Source organism: Strigops habroptila, chromosome 4 (genome assembly GCF_004027225.2).
Source record: "Strigops habroptila isolate Jane chromosome 4, bStrHab1.2.pri, whole genome shotgun sequence".
NCBI classification, from domain to species: domain Eukaryota; kingdom Metazoa; phylum Chordata; class Aves; order Psittaciformes; family Psittacidae; genus Strigops; species Strigops habroptila.
This window is the reverse complement of record NC_046358.1, coordinates 44,150,695-44,164,714: the sequence shown is the minus strand read 5'-3', so window position 1 is coordinate 44,164,714 and position 14,020 is coordinate 44,150,695.

Below are 14,020 nucleotides of genomic sequence, written 5' to 3'. Positions count from 1 at the left end.
TTATGGAAACATAGAATTCATAATAAAAAGGAAAATAAAGGCTGATGGAAAATGTAGGAATTATAAAAGGTGAAAAAAACATAATGTAGAAAAACCAATGAGTTTTGCTGTCCTTACTCAAATAGAGCCATCAGTGGAATAAAGAGGAGCTTTATCTCATTAAGGAAGGCAAACCTCCAAACTGGGCATCTACATTGCTGTATGGTGTAACCAGTTTATAAAGTTATGTGAAGCAACTATCTCATTACTGTAAGTTGCAAAACACTTAATTTATTCATACAAAATTGAGTGTTCTATTTTACAATGTGTTAATCCAGAGGGATCAGAAAATTATTCTAATAGTGAAACATTTAAGTATTAAGTACTGTATATTTTATTGATTTACATGACAGGTGAAAATATATCTCAGTTATAAGGCTGTCAGAATAAAAGAACCTCCCACAATTTCTACCTAATATACATTTGGGGGTGGAGAGATTGATATTCATGCAAAGAAGAACAATTTAACCTCTAAACATAACATGTTGCCTGTCTTTCAGAGACTGTTTCATAGGCTTATCTCCATATTTCTATAAAAACTAGAAAAGGACTTTCAATGAATAAAAAGGACAGGTAAAATTCACACTGGAGCCAAACGTGAATACAAGAGCAAGTAGAACTACAATTCTCTTAATGTTTTCTGCTCCAGGAGAAAACTGATCTAATGCACCCATTCCAATCATTGGTACTAAAGCAAGGTCCTGGTTAGTCTTTTTCCATTAAAGCTGGTCTGAATCCCTTCCAGCCTCAACCATTCTGTGATTCTGTGAAAGCTACTTCAGCTGACAGTTCCTCAAGTCTAAAGCCAAAATACTAGCTCTAAGCCCCTGATCCCAGACAATGAATGTGGTTTCATCGCCTTCGTTAGGCTGTGGACTAGTGATATGTACTTAACGATGATGCAATGCATTTATGGTAATGTAACTATACTCATTGTTGATGGGTTTGGGGATATACTATTCTCATAGCACAAAGGCAAAATAAGTTAGACAAAGATCTGACATTAGGTGTTATTTTTATATATATATAAGATCACACTGACTATGAAGGAGCATTCATTTAAAATATGATCTCTTGCTAAAATGTTACAACACTTTCCAAGCTTTTACTTATGTATTCTAAAATATATAATGTGTAAAATCTTTCCTGTTGTTGACCTAACTTCAAACAGAACAAAGTGCTCAAAGTCTTTAAAGTTTTCTCTTATAAGGTAGTGCTGTGTTCTTCTTGTACCCTCAACTCTGATGTAGGCACCCATTCAATTTAGTCAAATACCATAACGCAGTAAGCACGGATGGCTTCATAGTGGAAATAACTAATCAGAAATATACAGAGTATGCACTGTTCAAGCTCTCGTTTGCGAATAATTACAAATCAGAAACAAAATCAAATCCTTCAGTGAACAATCCAGACACTGAAAAGAAAAAAAAAAAAAAAAAAGACTGAAATTCATCAGCTAAATTTTTTTTCATACGAGCAGTTCACCCAGCTCTATTGAAGCTGCTGGAGAAATCTCTTAGAAGAAACCCATTAAGCACTTCAAGTGTGTTATTTTCGCTCTGGGCTCAGAGAGTCTTTTTCTGTGTCATTGCACTGGTCCCTCTCAGATGAAACAAGCAAATATAGAAATATTGGCAGCTTTCATACTTGCTTTTTGTCCCAAGCCCAGCGGGTGAACAGCACTGAATTTCCTTGTTTGTAAGCTTTTCCAAATGAGCCTAAAGGGTTTTGCTCATCAAGGTTGAAATATTTGGCAAATAGTAACAGCTCTAGATAGTAGCTTCTAATTAGAATTGCTTGGGCCAGTTCAAAAACAGTGAATCAAGCCAGAACCTACTCCATTGACAAATCCCTCCATTTCAAATAAGGCCCCTTTATATAATGAGAGATCTGACGTTTAAAAGTTCATATCCAGTAAAATATTGGTAGGTAGATTTTTCTTTTCAACTTATAAGCCCTGGACTCCAGTCACAAATTACAGTTCATTTTGGGCCATCTGTGAAAGCAACAGCTTTTCTGGAGAAGTAAGTTGAGAATCACTACATTTTACAGACCTCAGCATTGTGCATCTAGTATGTCACACAGGAAAATTGGGTTGGGTAGAATAGAAAAAACATGAATGTAAAAAAAGGAATAACACGATGAAGCTGGATCCACTGAACCTGAATCAAAGAAATCAGAGAGGGAGGACTGCATTCAGAATTTAAAACAGACTAACAGGTTTGGGAATATCAATTAAACTGAGGCACAGGGACAAAAATTATGGAGGAGATTTGAGAATGTAAGCAGGAATTTAGGAAAACAGCCACTGAATAAAAATTTTATTTGTTTTGTCTGGAAACATTGTTTTTAATTATGAAGCTCTAAAAAGCCAAATTTCCATAGAACAGTGGGGTTTACAATCTTCTCCCATATGGTCATCTAGTTTCAGTTTAGTGCAACTAAATTTAAAGTTAAAATGTTTAACTAATACATTTGAGCTATAAAATTTATTTCCTGAGTTTGTTCCACCAAAAGGAAACAGACATAAGGATATATATTACCTTTCAGTTTTGCTATTACATCAACACAGCTGATTACTAGCTCTGGGGGGTAAAAACCGTTCTTTATCCAAATAGAGCTAAACAAAGAAATTCTGCAACTTGGATGTAATAATATCCTAACGTGCCTTCTGAGGACCAAACACTAAGGAGAAGTATGAAATCCATTGACACAAAGGTAACAGAAACCTCCTTGGATTTGAAAGACTTCTCTGATTTGTGTCTAATTTCTTGAAACTGGAAAATTCATAAGGTTTTCTTGTAATTCTAATGATTTCTTGTAATGTACTTTTAACTGAACTACCATTTTTTGCTACCGTTTTTTCTATTTGCTTTACAGCATGATCTAGGAAGTATAAATACATGAAAATAGATAACAAAAATAGATAAAATTAAATTACCATTTCAGGCTCCAAAACCAAGGTCTCTTCCAGTCATTTTTTGTTTTACTGAAACCTCTTCATTTATTGCTATAGAATTTCAGGTTAGATTCTAGAATAAAGGAATGTACAAAGGTTCATTCAAGGCAGACTGTTTAATCACATTATCAAGGTCAGTAATGAAAGATCTCAATGCATATTAGTTTCTCATTTAACTTTTTGCTACGTAGTCTTCATAAAATGCCTGTGTTAGTCCTAACTACTTTTCTGTTTTCTTGTGAGACTGGGAAAGAGTAAAGACAAATTCCCATTAAAATTTTTGAAATCATCTCATAAGTGTAATACTTTTTTATACTTTATATAATCTGCTAATAGATACAATCAACTCATGAATATTTACAGTGATAAAGATGAAAAATATATAATCTGTTATTCACTATTTTGAAATCATGAAGAAAAAAAAAGTTCCAACAAGCAACACTGCCACTGTTAGACATGGGGTTCATGGTATCTAGAATAAAATTCATTTGTGTCAAATATCTGAAGCTATCAGAGTGTACAAAGACCTTGGAAGCACTTGTTTGGAACTGACTCTGTACTTTCTATTTATATTTGAATGCCTCATTTACCCCTGTAAGATGCTTTGTGAATTCATGCAACTTTAGGCTCTGCTAGGCTTATTTCCTGAGCTGTGCTTGTAATAATCTCTAGCTTTCTCAGAGAAGACAGAGGAGACTGATGAAGGACTATATCCAATTTGATGGCATGCCTGTTGCTTTGTTTACAGCAATAGTTGTTACAGCAAGCTGCAGTACATGCACTCTGGGGCTGGATAGCTTCATGTACTTGTAATGCAAGGGGGAAAAATGGGGTGGGGAATAGATTTCCCCTTCTCAGCAGCAGATATGGTGGTGCTAACAGTAAAAGCTGAAACCATCTTAGAAGTTCAGTGGGCCATCAAACTGGACCACTGATTTCATTTCCTGAAAAACAGTTTCCCCACGGTTTGACCAGCTGATGTCCTGACGGTTTGATCATCATTATTTTTTAAAAATATTAATTAGCCATGAAAAAGCCTAAATCCCTGCCTGAAAGAGAATGAAATTGAAAGGAATGGGACTTTAAAACCCTCTCATATCTTCTGAAAACATTGCTGATGCCTAAGAATAAGAAAGAAAAAAAAAAACCTATTGTGAAAACCCACTATAATAGCTGCAGCACTTCGAACAGATGCTTTGGTAGGAATGTAGAAAGACCAAGTCATGAACATAGCTGAAAAGCTGGACAACTCTTCAGTTATCAAAGTTAATAACACCTTTGTCCAAGAAATAACACTGCCACTACTAGCAATGGTGATAGTCTTGTGGGGGAACAATGAAGAGAAAGCTCATGCCACTTCTGGTCAAGTACCTTTTTAGGCTAGCAATCTTCGGGACATTTTATACTCTTGGATGAAGAGTAAACAAAATCCCTTGACAGTCCCTCAGACTAAAACCTCTTATTTGTAGATATTGTCTTCTCAGGTCTATTCTCAGGTGCTTAGAGAATAAATATTCAGTTTCTTCTTCTGAATGGAGAGTTGCATTTCATGTTAGCTGTATAATATGAGATATCTAAATTTTATTTGTCTGCAAATTCATGCACATCTTTCTCACATTCGAGACAAAGCACAGAAAGACTTTCACTGAGTTGAAACCTTTTATTTCAGTTGAGCTATAAAATGAATCTCTAGCTCATTAGACTTATTATTCTCCTGTTCTGTTGGAAAATATCTGCCAATAATAATGTCTGAATGGCAATAATTTGTATGTCCCACTCAAAGAAGTCCAGCGGCGAATGGAATGGAATTAGAATGGAATTAATAAATACAATCAAATTTTGGCAGTTGTCCAAGTATAGCATGTTATACTTGCTACTGTTGGTGGCATGCACAGTGCAATGTTGGAAACAAAATTTAATATGTATAAAATCGAGTGGGAAGCTGCTTGCTGTTATATATCTCCCATTATATTAGGTAAGGTGAGTTTTTTAAAATCCCTAAATGAATTCTTTAAAAGACTGCTTTGGTTTTTGGTAATGTGTAATAGTAAGACTAATAGTAATACTTACCACATCATGCAAAGATCTCGAAATGCTTTACAAAAGCAAATAAGTACCATTATGTCCGTGTTACATGGAAAAACAGGTATGGACAGGGTGTGTTAATACCCCATGGCAATAAATAAGTCACTAGCACAAGAATATAACTCATGCCTCTTAAACTTTATGCCCATCTACTTCTTGCTGAGTAGCATTGCTTCCAAATATTTTTCTGAGCAATCTATGGGTTTTAATACATTATTTGGCACGATGTCTGCAGAACACTGTTAGACCACTGTCCAGTCACTCCGTATTTGCAGCCTCTGTCCTAATCCCCATGTAATCCCTTCAACCATGACTCCCTCATCCAACGTATCATATTCACAAGCTACTGAAAATAATATTATAGAAGCATAGACCTGTAAAAGACATCATACTGTGAATCTGCTATTACCGTGAAATCATGGAACTTTTCACATGAAACAAAGGCTCATGATGATTCCTACAGTTAGTAGGGTGCTTTCTCATTGATCGTATTGAATGAGAAGGACTTCTGAGGTGGCAAAAAGCATAGAGTGATAATTTATATAGGAGCAATGCAGAAACTCTCATAACACAATCACAGTGATTAGCTTTTTCAAACATAATTCTACAAACCAAATTATGCAGAGAAATGCTTTGTTAACACATCTGCAGAACAAGAAAGAATTAAAATTTCATCTGAAAAAGATTTTTATCCTCTTAAGAAACTTCAGTATACCTTTCCTGGAAAGCTTAGCTAAATAGCAATGCTCCTGTCACTGACAATATCGTAAATAGAGACATGAGAAAGAGAACATTCTCACTTGTGGTCTTCTGGATTTTAAATTCTACCGAGAAATAATATCCACATATTATTTTAATACCATAGTAGATAAATTTTCCTCTGATTCCAAGAGTATATGTCTCTGCACAATTACACAGACTTTTAACACCACTTAGAATATTACTTCTTATTGGCTTCTTATTATATTTTCAATCAGATTCATGGCCAGAGAAATTACTAGAACTGCCAGTTCAAATCTTAAAGAAGTCATGAGGTGATTTTAAAGTTGGAGATATTGAAAGAACTTTTTGTTTATTTTCTCTTAATAGCTGTCCGTAAGCATTTTTTGAATGTTTTCATTATAACTAGAACATGTAAGATTTCAAACTGTAAATACCTTTTCACACACTTTTTTAATGAAAGCTTACATTTAAATGTTTTAATTGGTAAATATATCAACTTGTAGGTATAAGAGAACTTACAATAGAACTTGTCTATCAGATAGTTGGACAATATTAGTGACCATGAAAAAATCAGCAACTTAGATAGTTTTATAATTAATCTAACAATATATTTCTTCTTTTAAATGCAGGTCATTACATCCATCAGGCAATCAGAGCATCATGCAAATTATTTCATGGTCTCATATGGAATGAGCCCTTTTACATAGTTTTCAAATTCTGCCTGGGCAGCAAAGTCTGAAAGAAGAATATTCTAGGGCTATGTCATTGTATGCTTGCCGTGCTCTCACACGCTTTAGTACACAACTACTCTTGGCCACTGCCTCATACAGGTTATATGGATGCACACACCTTTGATATGATCTGGCACTGCTGTTCTTGTTAGACAATACTATAACAGAGCGAGCAAATTGTTAAGCAGCATCAATACTGGTCTCCATGTTGACTATATCAAGAACTGAACAGATGAGAACTGAACTGCTAAAAGTTTGTTCTCTCTATATATGGCTTGAAACAGTCTGGCAGGAGAGGTAACTAACATATGCTCTACCATTATCAACACTTTTATTGTCCTGTAAAAAAACCAAGCTTTCAAACTTACTTTACAAGAACTTCAAATATATGCACTTTCACATTAAAGAAGGAAATTTCAGCAAAAGTACTTGGAATTAGTTCTTTCTTTTGTGAGATTGTTTGCATACATATGTAGTAATTATAACTTTGTAATGCTATAAACAACTGGCATAATATAAAGTAATAAACATTTCCAAAACAGAGGCATCAACCTACTTTCAAATAAATCTTTCATAAAAAAGGTAACTAGGCAGGCTTGGCACTATACCTGAAAGTCAATAATGTCAGACTATGCTCTAGTGTTAAATAAATGAATAAATAGATAGATAAATAGAGATAAGGGTAGACTGTTCTTCATCAGTCCTGCATCTGCAAATGCAAATACAATTAGCTCCATCAACTCAAATGCCCTCAGTTTTCACCCTTAAGTCTGAGAAAAGATGGTTCCTACTCAAGAAAGACCCAGGGCTGGAGCTACAAAAGTGTTCTGAGCTGGAGCACGGGTCCAGCAGCGATGCTGTGAGGAACATATGCAGAATCCTCTGTCATTACTCTAGGAAATGACAAGGTTTTGGCATCATAATTTAACATTGCAATGTGGTCTCAATCATTTTATATAACATTGTTTTACCATTGTCTTGACACAGTAAAGTGGTCTCCATAGACTTACATTGGCATAATTTTGCCATCGTCTTGACACTGTAATACAGTCTCTATAGACTTGAATTGAATTTTTGTCATTGCCTTGAAATTGTAATGTCCTCTTCCCAGGCTTGTCTTCAGAAGCACATCTTCACCATGTGCTTGTATTATCTCATCCTCATTCTGAAACAACTGGGCACTTTTATTTTCTATTAAACTTTGAAAAAGATACTGTTTGAAAGCTAATCCTTTCATGTAATCACAGACTATTTTAAAACTCCTGCCCATCATTATTTAACAGGATTTGAAAAAATTCCTCAAATCAGAAGTTATTCTGAGAAAATCCAAACACTGGTAAAATGCTGAAAGTACATGCAAATATCTTAGGAATGTCCATAATTTGCGTTCAATATTATCTGTCTTTTAAGATCATTTTACATTAGGCAAGGCCATAATTGTTTTGATTCTGTGTTCTCTAACCTACAGAACTGCTTAGAACACTTGATAAAATGGCATAAGTAGTTTAACCTAAGTATGCTTCAGGAAAACCTGAGTCTTTGCAGCTCAAAATCACTTCGATTCTCTGTCTAGTACAAATGAGTCACCAGGTATTTTATGTCTTATGTTGTTTAAATCTGTTGAGGACACTTTCTATCTAGGGACTGCTACTACTGGTCCCTCTTCTTGATAAAAAAATGCCAAATATACACAGTCATTCAGCTTTACTTCGTCTATAAAAATGCCCAAATCCAAAGTATTTTCTTTTTTCATGAAGATGACAGCAACATTTCACATGTAAATACTTGCTGGTTTTTTCCTCATTTTAACAAATGCCACTAGAGTCTTGTTTCTTATAGTAACAAACATACAATAAAAACATACTTCTAAAGAAGAACCAGGACTCAGACGTTTGGAGAACACTTACAGGTAAGTGATGCTGACTACTAAATGAGGAAATTCTTGGCTTGTTTCACTGACATAAAGTATGATTTGTAAGGGAATTGGGCATTTTCCTTACACTGCTTATAGAACGTAAGGCAAACTGATTTATACATTGGGCAGTCTAGCAAAACTAATTTGTAATCAGTCAACTAGCCTGTTAGTCAACGTACTGGTACTTACCTCTTCCTTACTGTGTTCTAAAACCTGGCCTTACAGAAATGTAGGGAGCTTTTCACTGGACTCCAGTTGAAAGAAGCATCTGTAAGATGATAAAGTATAACATTTTTAGAAATGTTAAGCTCAGCATAATATTTATAAAATATTTTCCTTTAAAGATACAGGTGAAATTGCTCTCGCTTTACTAGAAACAAACTGGAGGCATAGAAGAAAAGTGAAGCTAATTTAATGATGTATGAAATTATTAATGTCATCAGAAATAGAGACTATGCCTGCAAATTTGCAGAAATAATACAACAGAATACTGAAATTTGCAAGTTGATAGTCTATCCTCATTAGAATTGAAAAGTAATAAGATAGCACTTGTGTCACAAAGGTGAGATTCAGACACCTAAACATAGGTGCTGACTGTCAGCCAGAGATGCTTGGGTGCCCCGCCTGTCCGATGTACTCCAGAAGGGTGCAGACATCCTGCAGGTCTTATCTTCCATCTGTCAGCTCTTGCAGATGCCTTCTAATATCCCAGGGCACTTCAAATGGCCCCATGTTTCTGCATCTAAATCACATCCTGGAATCTAAATTAAATTTAGAACTTATTTGGGCTTTCACCCACTTATGTCAGTGAAGTGAAAACAGCAGGATTAATGTTAATGGGCTTTTGATAACATGTAAATGCTGCTTATGGCAAGCACAGTTTATGCAATTTGCCTACTAAGGGTGGTGCAAGATTTTTTTAACAGAACTTCAAAATAAAGGTTAATAAAAGAAAATAGTGGAAATTATAAAATAGAATGCATGTCAGAACTTACAGAAAAAGCAGCCAGGACAACTTTAATAATCATTTTCATGTTCTTTTAAAAACCTCAATAGTACAGCAATAATCTGACCTAAAACCTGTTCTTTCTCTCAGAATTTAACATTCACTTTCCTTTGTATCAAAACAGTATTTGTCATAATGAGATGCAAAGTAACTGAATGCTGTGTAACACAACATGACACAATACAGTTAACAGAATGCATTTAAAGAACAACACTCTTATTCTCAAATCTGATAGCCACTGTCATTTCAGAGAACAGGTATCTAATTATAAGTATGTGTGTGGACTCACACAGAGCAGACAATGAGATGTCTTGGCTACTTGCAAACCAGCAGATACTGTGGTTCACTGAGTATCCAGATTATTTGAGGGCAGTTTGTCACATCTCTAGGTATTTCTTTAATGCATTATTTTTGCATTTACCAAGCTTCATGTTCGTTGTTTTGTAAAAATTCTATTTGTTCAATTCTAGTCTAATATTGTTGAGTTTTTCCAAGTGAAATTAGCTAGCTTCTGGGGAAAAAAAACATATATAAATTTAGCTTTGCGAAGATTTTCTATGGACAAATTAGACAAATAGCAGTAAATTTATGGTGTTGAATTGATACCTCATAACAAGAAAGATGACCGGAATTATCCACTTAGTTCAAGTAGTGGCAAAATAGGACACCAGAGAGAAATTTATGGTAGTTTCTACAATACCTATTATCCTATTTAGGCCCTGATCCTATAATTGGGTTTGCCCAAGTGGATCTGATTGCAGGACAAGGGCTATATATCGTATGCTCTTCAGGGTACAGGCAATTGGGGTTTTTTTTTTTTTTTTCTGTTTGGGTTTGGGGTTTTTTTTTGTATTACAGGTGAGTCCTGGAGCAAAGTAGATGCTAAGGCAATAAAAGATAAAATATTGAAGTAAGTCAATAAAAAGATTTTCCTCTTTTCACTCTGTAATGAAGGTCTGTAGATACATCAACGCAGACTATGAAAATAAGAAGACATTGAAAGATAAACAGTGTATCCTAAGAGTCTGGGACTTTATTTCAGTCCATGGTAGAAATAGAGAGGGATTCTTGCCTTAATAATAACCACAGTTTAATACCGATTTGTCAAAGCATCTCTCTGAAATTTCAAACGGGGCAGGCCAGAATCTAACTGTAAATAGTGGTATTTAATATCTCACATTTCTACAAGACTTTTCAACCAAGGATGTTAAACTGCTTTACAAATATTAATTAAGGCTTAATTAAGCAATTAATCAACTGTGTCATATTACTTTATAATTATGATTTATGTTGCTCTCAGTGTGTGGTAGGCAATTTACAGATATATGAATAAATCTTGTCCTGAAATATAGAAATTTAGATAATGTGGTGTTTTCTTCTTAATCATGACGCACAGATATCAAGTATTTCTCTCGCATCTTCCTCTTCAAACTCTGTACTATCACCATCATAAATCAAGAGCAAGCATCTAGCTACCTCTGCGTGGGGCAAGGTCCTATCCATGAAGATTTTCGTGATGGGTTACTTTCAGCCAGGAGAAAGCCATGGCTGTTTCCTGTATTTCATCTTTCTCCTGTTTTCTATGTTGTGGGGAGGTCTGAAGTTAGAGTGGGTCTTAGTGCCTGTGGCTTTTACAGCTTTTCTGGGATCAATTTGTTCTGTGAAATCTTGGGAAATACGATCTAAGGAATGCTCTACACCACAGGCATAACATAAAAATGGTTCTAAGACTTATGGGTTAACCATGTTGCAGCATGACTGGCTCTGCCCACTAACATATTTACCACTCAGCAGTATAAACTCCCCACCTCTGCAAAGGGCTATCAACCTAATTTAACTGTGTTGTGGAAATAGCTACATTTTTCCAATGAATGCTTCATCAGAAAACCCTTTTCGCAATTTTCCTCTTTAGTAGTCACTGAGAAACACTGCTGGCTTCATTTTTGTAAACTGGTGAGTATCTTGCACAAAAGTTTGCACAAATCACTGCTCAAATACTACTGATTCTTTCTACAGTTGATTGAATAATACAAATCAAAGCACACTCACATGAATACGCTGCCTGGGATTAAAGAACAGGAATTCATTTTATGTAATATTCGCAATGATAATTTGGTCAGTTCTATTCACAGGTTGTATTTTTTAAGAGAGAGCACAGAAAACTTTTTCCTCTAATCTACATAAACACCAAGTGACTCAAACTGACTGCTCAGTGTCCTAGAAATGCGCAGTTCACAGTGAACGTGTCCAGAGGTGCAACGCATGAGAGGGGTCACAGCCATATTGAAAGCACCAGAGCTGTCCTTCCGTGCATGCCTGAAAAGTGCCTCCCACTACTGAAGGTTGATATAGGTCTGATTCTGATGATTTGCTTTCATGGGATCACAACTGTTCTTCAGATACTCCTAATCCAATAAAAAAGGTCTCAGAGCTATGAAAACCAGCTTAATGGAAATGAAGTTTAACTGGGACCAGGAAGAAGGGTTCACTTCCTCAGCTGGCTTAGCTTTCTACAATCGTTAGCCTGCTATTGCTTAATATGTATCAAATATTAAGCTTTTCCTTTTATTTATCAAATAGTATTATTTATTAACTATTAAGCTTCTGCTTAATATTTATCAAAGCACAGCCCTACCAGACACTGCCAGGATGTCAGGAAAACAGAATCCATTTTTGATTGAGAAGCTTTCCCCTATTACCATAGTGCTGAAGGTCACACGAATGAAACAAATTAAAAGCCCATTTCTTCTAATCAATATGCATCTTTACCATTTGCTATTAACAGTTTTTCCTTTAAAGAAAAGAAAATAATAACTGCTCTGTTTACTATGTTACTTAAGTGTAATGTAAAAAGAGACATTTTAAGAGAAGATAATTATATTACGTGGAATGGATTTGGATGTGGTCAAGTCACAATCTGCTAAAGATTTCTTTAATTTTAAATGAGTCTGAAAACACATGAATAAAAAAAATCCTAAATACACACTAGAACTTGTAATGATGTTAGTCTGCCAATAAGGGAAGTCTGCATTTGTGCCTTGCACTGTATTTATTTTGAAGCCTTAGGCTCTAATCTATTATTAAAATAATAAATAGAATATTATTTTTTTTCACAATGTTCTTAGGAGTGAATCTTCTGGATATTTACAGCCTTGGTACTTACTCTGGGAGATTTGTATGCATATTTGAAGAAGCAAACAAACTGCCTGGTTTTAATGGATTTGAATAGAATCCTAACAAAGCAGAAATAGAAACACCTTTACTTCTGCTCATAGAAGGAAAAAATAAAAATAACAAAACTAGTTATGAAATTCAACTCATATTCTATTTTAAAACTAAAAAATTCCTGCAAATACTGGACTCCACCTGATGGATAATATGCATGAACTAGGTAATTTGCTACTATATATGCTCTCTCTATGAACTTCCTTAGGCACTCTTCCTCCTCTTCTAGAAATAGTAAAATATAGCAGGGATCAAAATACAAAAAAGATTTGAAACAATGCATTTGAAATCCTATGGTTTATATTTTAGGGAGAAAGACGATGATCTGAATGAACAGTGAATTAATATATTCATGGTTTCTGAGAAAGATCATGCATATATCATTTTATGTGTAACACATATTTTTACTTTTGCTTCAAAGAGCTAATTATTACTACTAAAATTACCAGGATATTATGATGGGCTCTGAAAAACTGAAAGTAACAGGCCAAAAGACTATAATGAATGTCAGGACATACAGAGAAGATTCTCTGGCAGGTTAACTGCCTTGATAAAATGTGGTTATATTTCTTCATGTCTGTATACAGGCTGTTAGTGTTCATGGGTATATAATTTGGCAACCTAGCCTGCAGAAAATGAAAAAGATACAATAAAACTGTAAAATAAGATTTTACTAATTCTCTCAGATATATCTGTGAAGCACTCCTTCATACCAGTTACAGTTGCAGATAAACAGGTCAGAAATAGGCCTTTTATTTTTCTTTAAATATTTCAAAAGTTATAAATTATGACATAGTAAAATGGACATGTGATTGTACAAAAGCTCATCTAATATAAACACTCAAATGTGAACGAAACGATAAAAAATATTTTTTGCTTATTCCTAAAAGAAATAAGCAATTGTCACCATTATAAGACTTATAAGTCATAGATACACAAAAGCAAAAACATTTTAAATATTCAATATTCATGTCAAATGTATGCTTCAAGATGTATTTCATTTAAAATTTTTCGTTTAATTCTAATCTTTGAAGGTTTCAGCAAAGTTATAGCACAAAGCATCGTCTTTCCTAGAAGCTCCCTATTTATTACTGTAGCTGCTCTTTACCTTTTTACACTATAGTAGCCACTGTACGTCAGCAGCTTTTCTGGCACTGCATTGTCTAGAACTGCTAAGGAAGATGTCTGTTCACTAAGAAGCTGTCTAGCACATTATTTTGATATGCTCCATAAGTTAGCAGATCAATAGTTAAAAAAAATCTTTGCTCTCTGATATTTTATGTCCTTTGTTGCTTCAACTATTAACATTTGTGAGCTGCCGGCAGTAATTTCTTTAA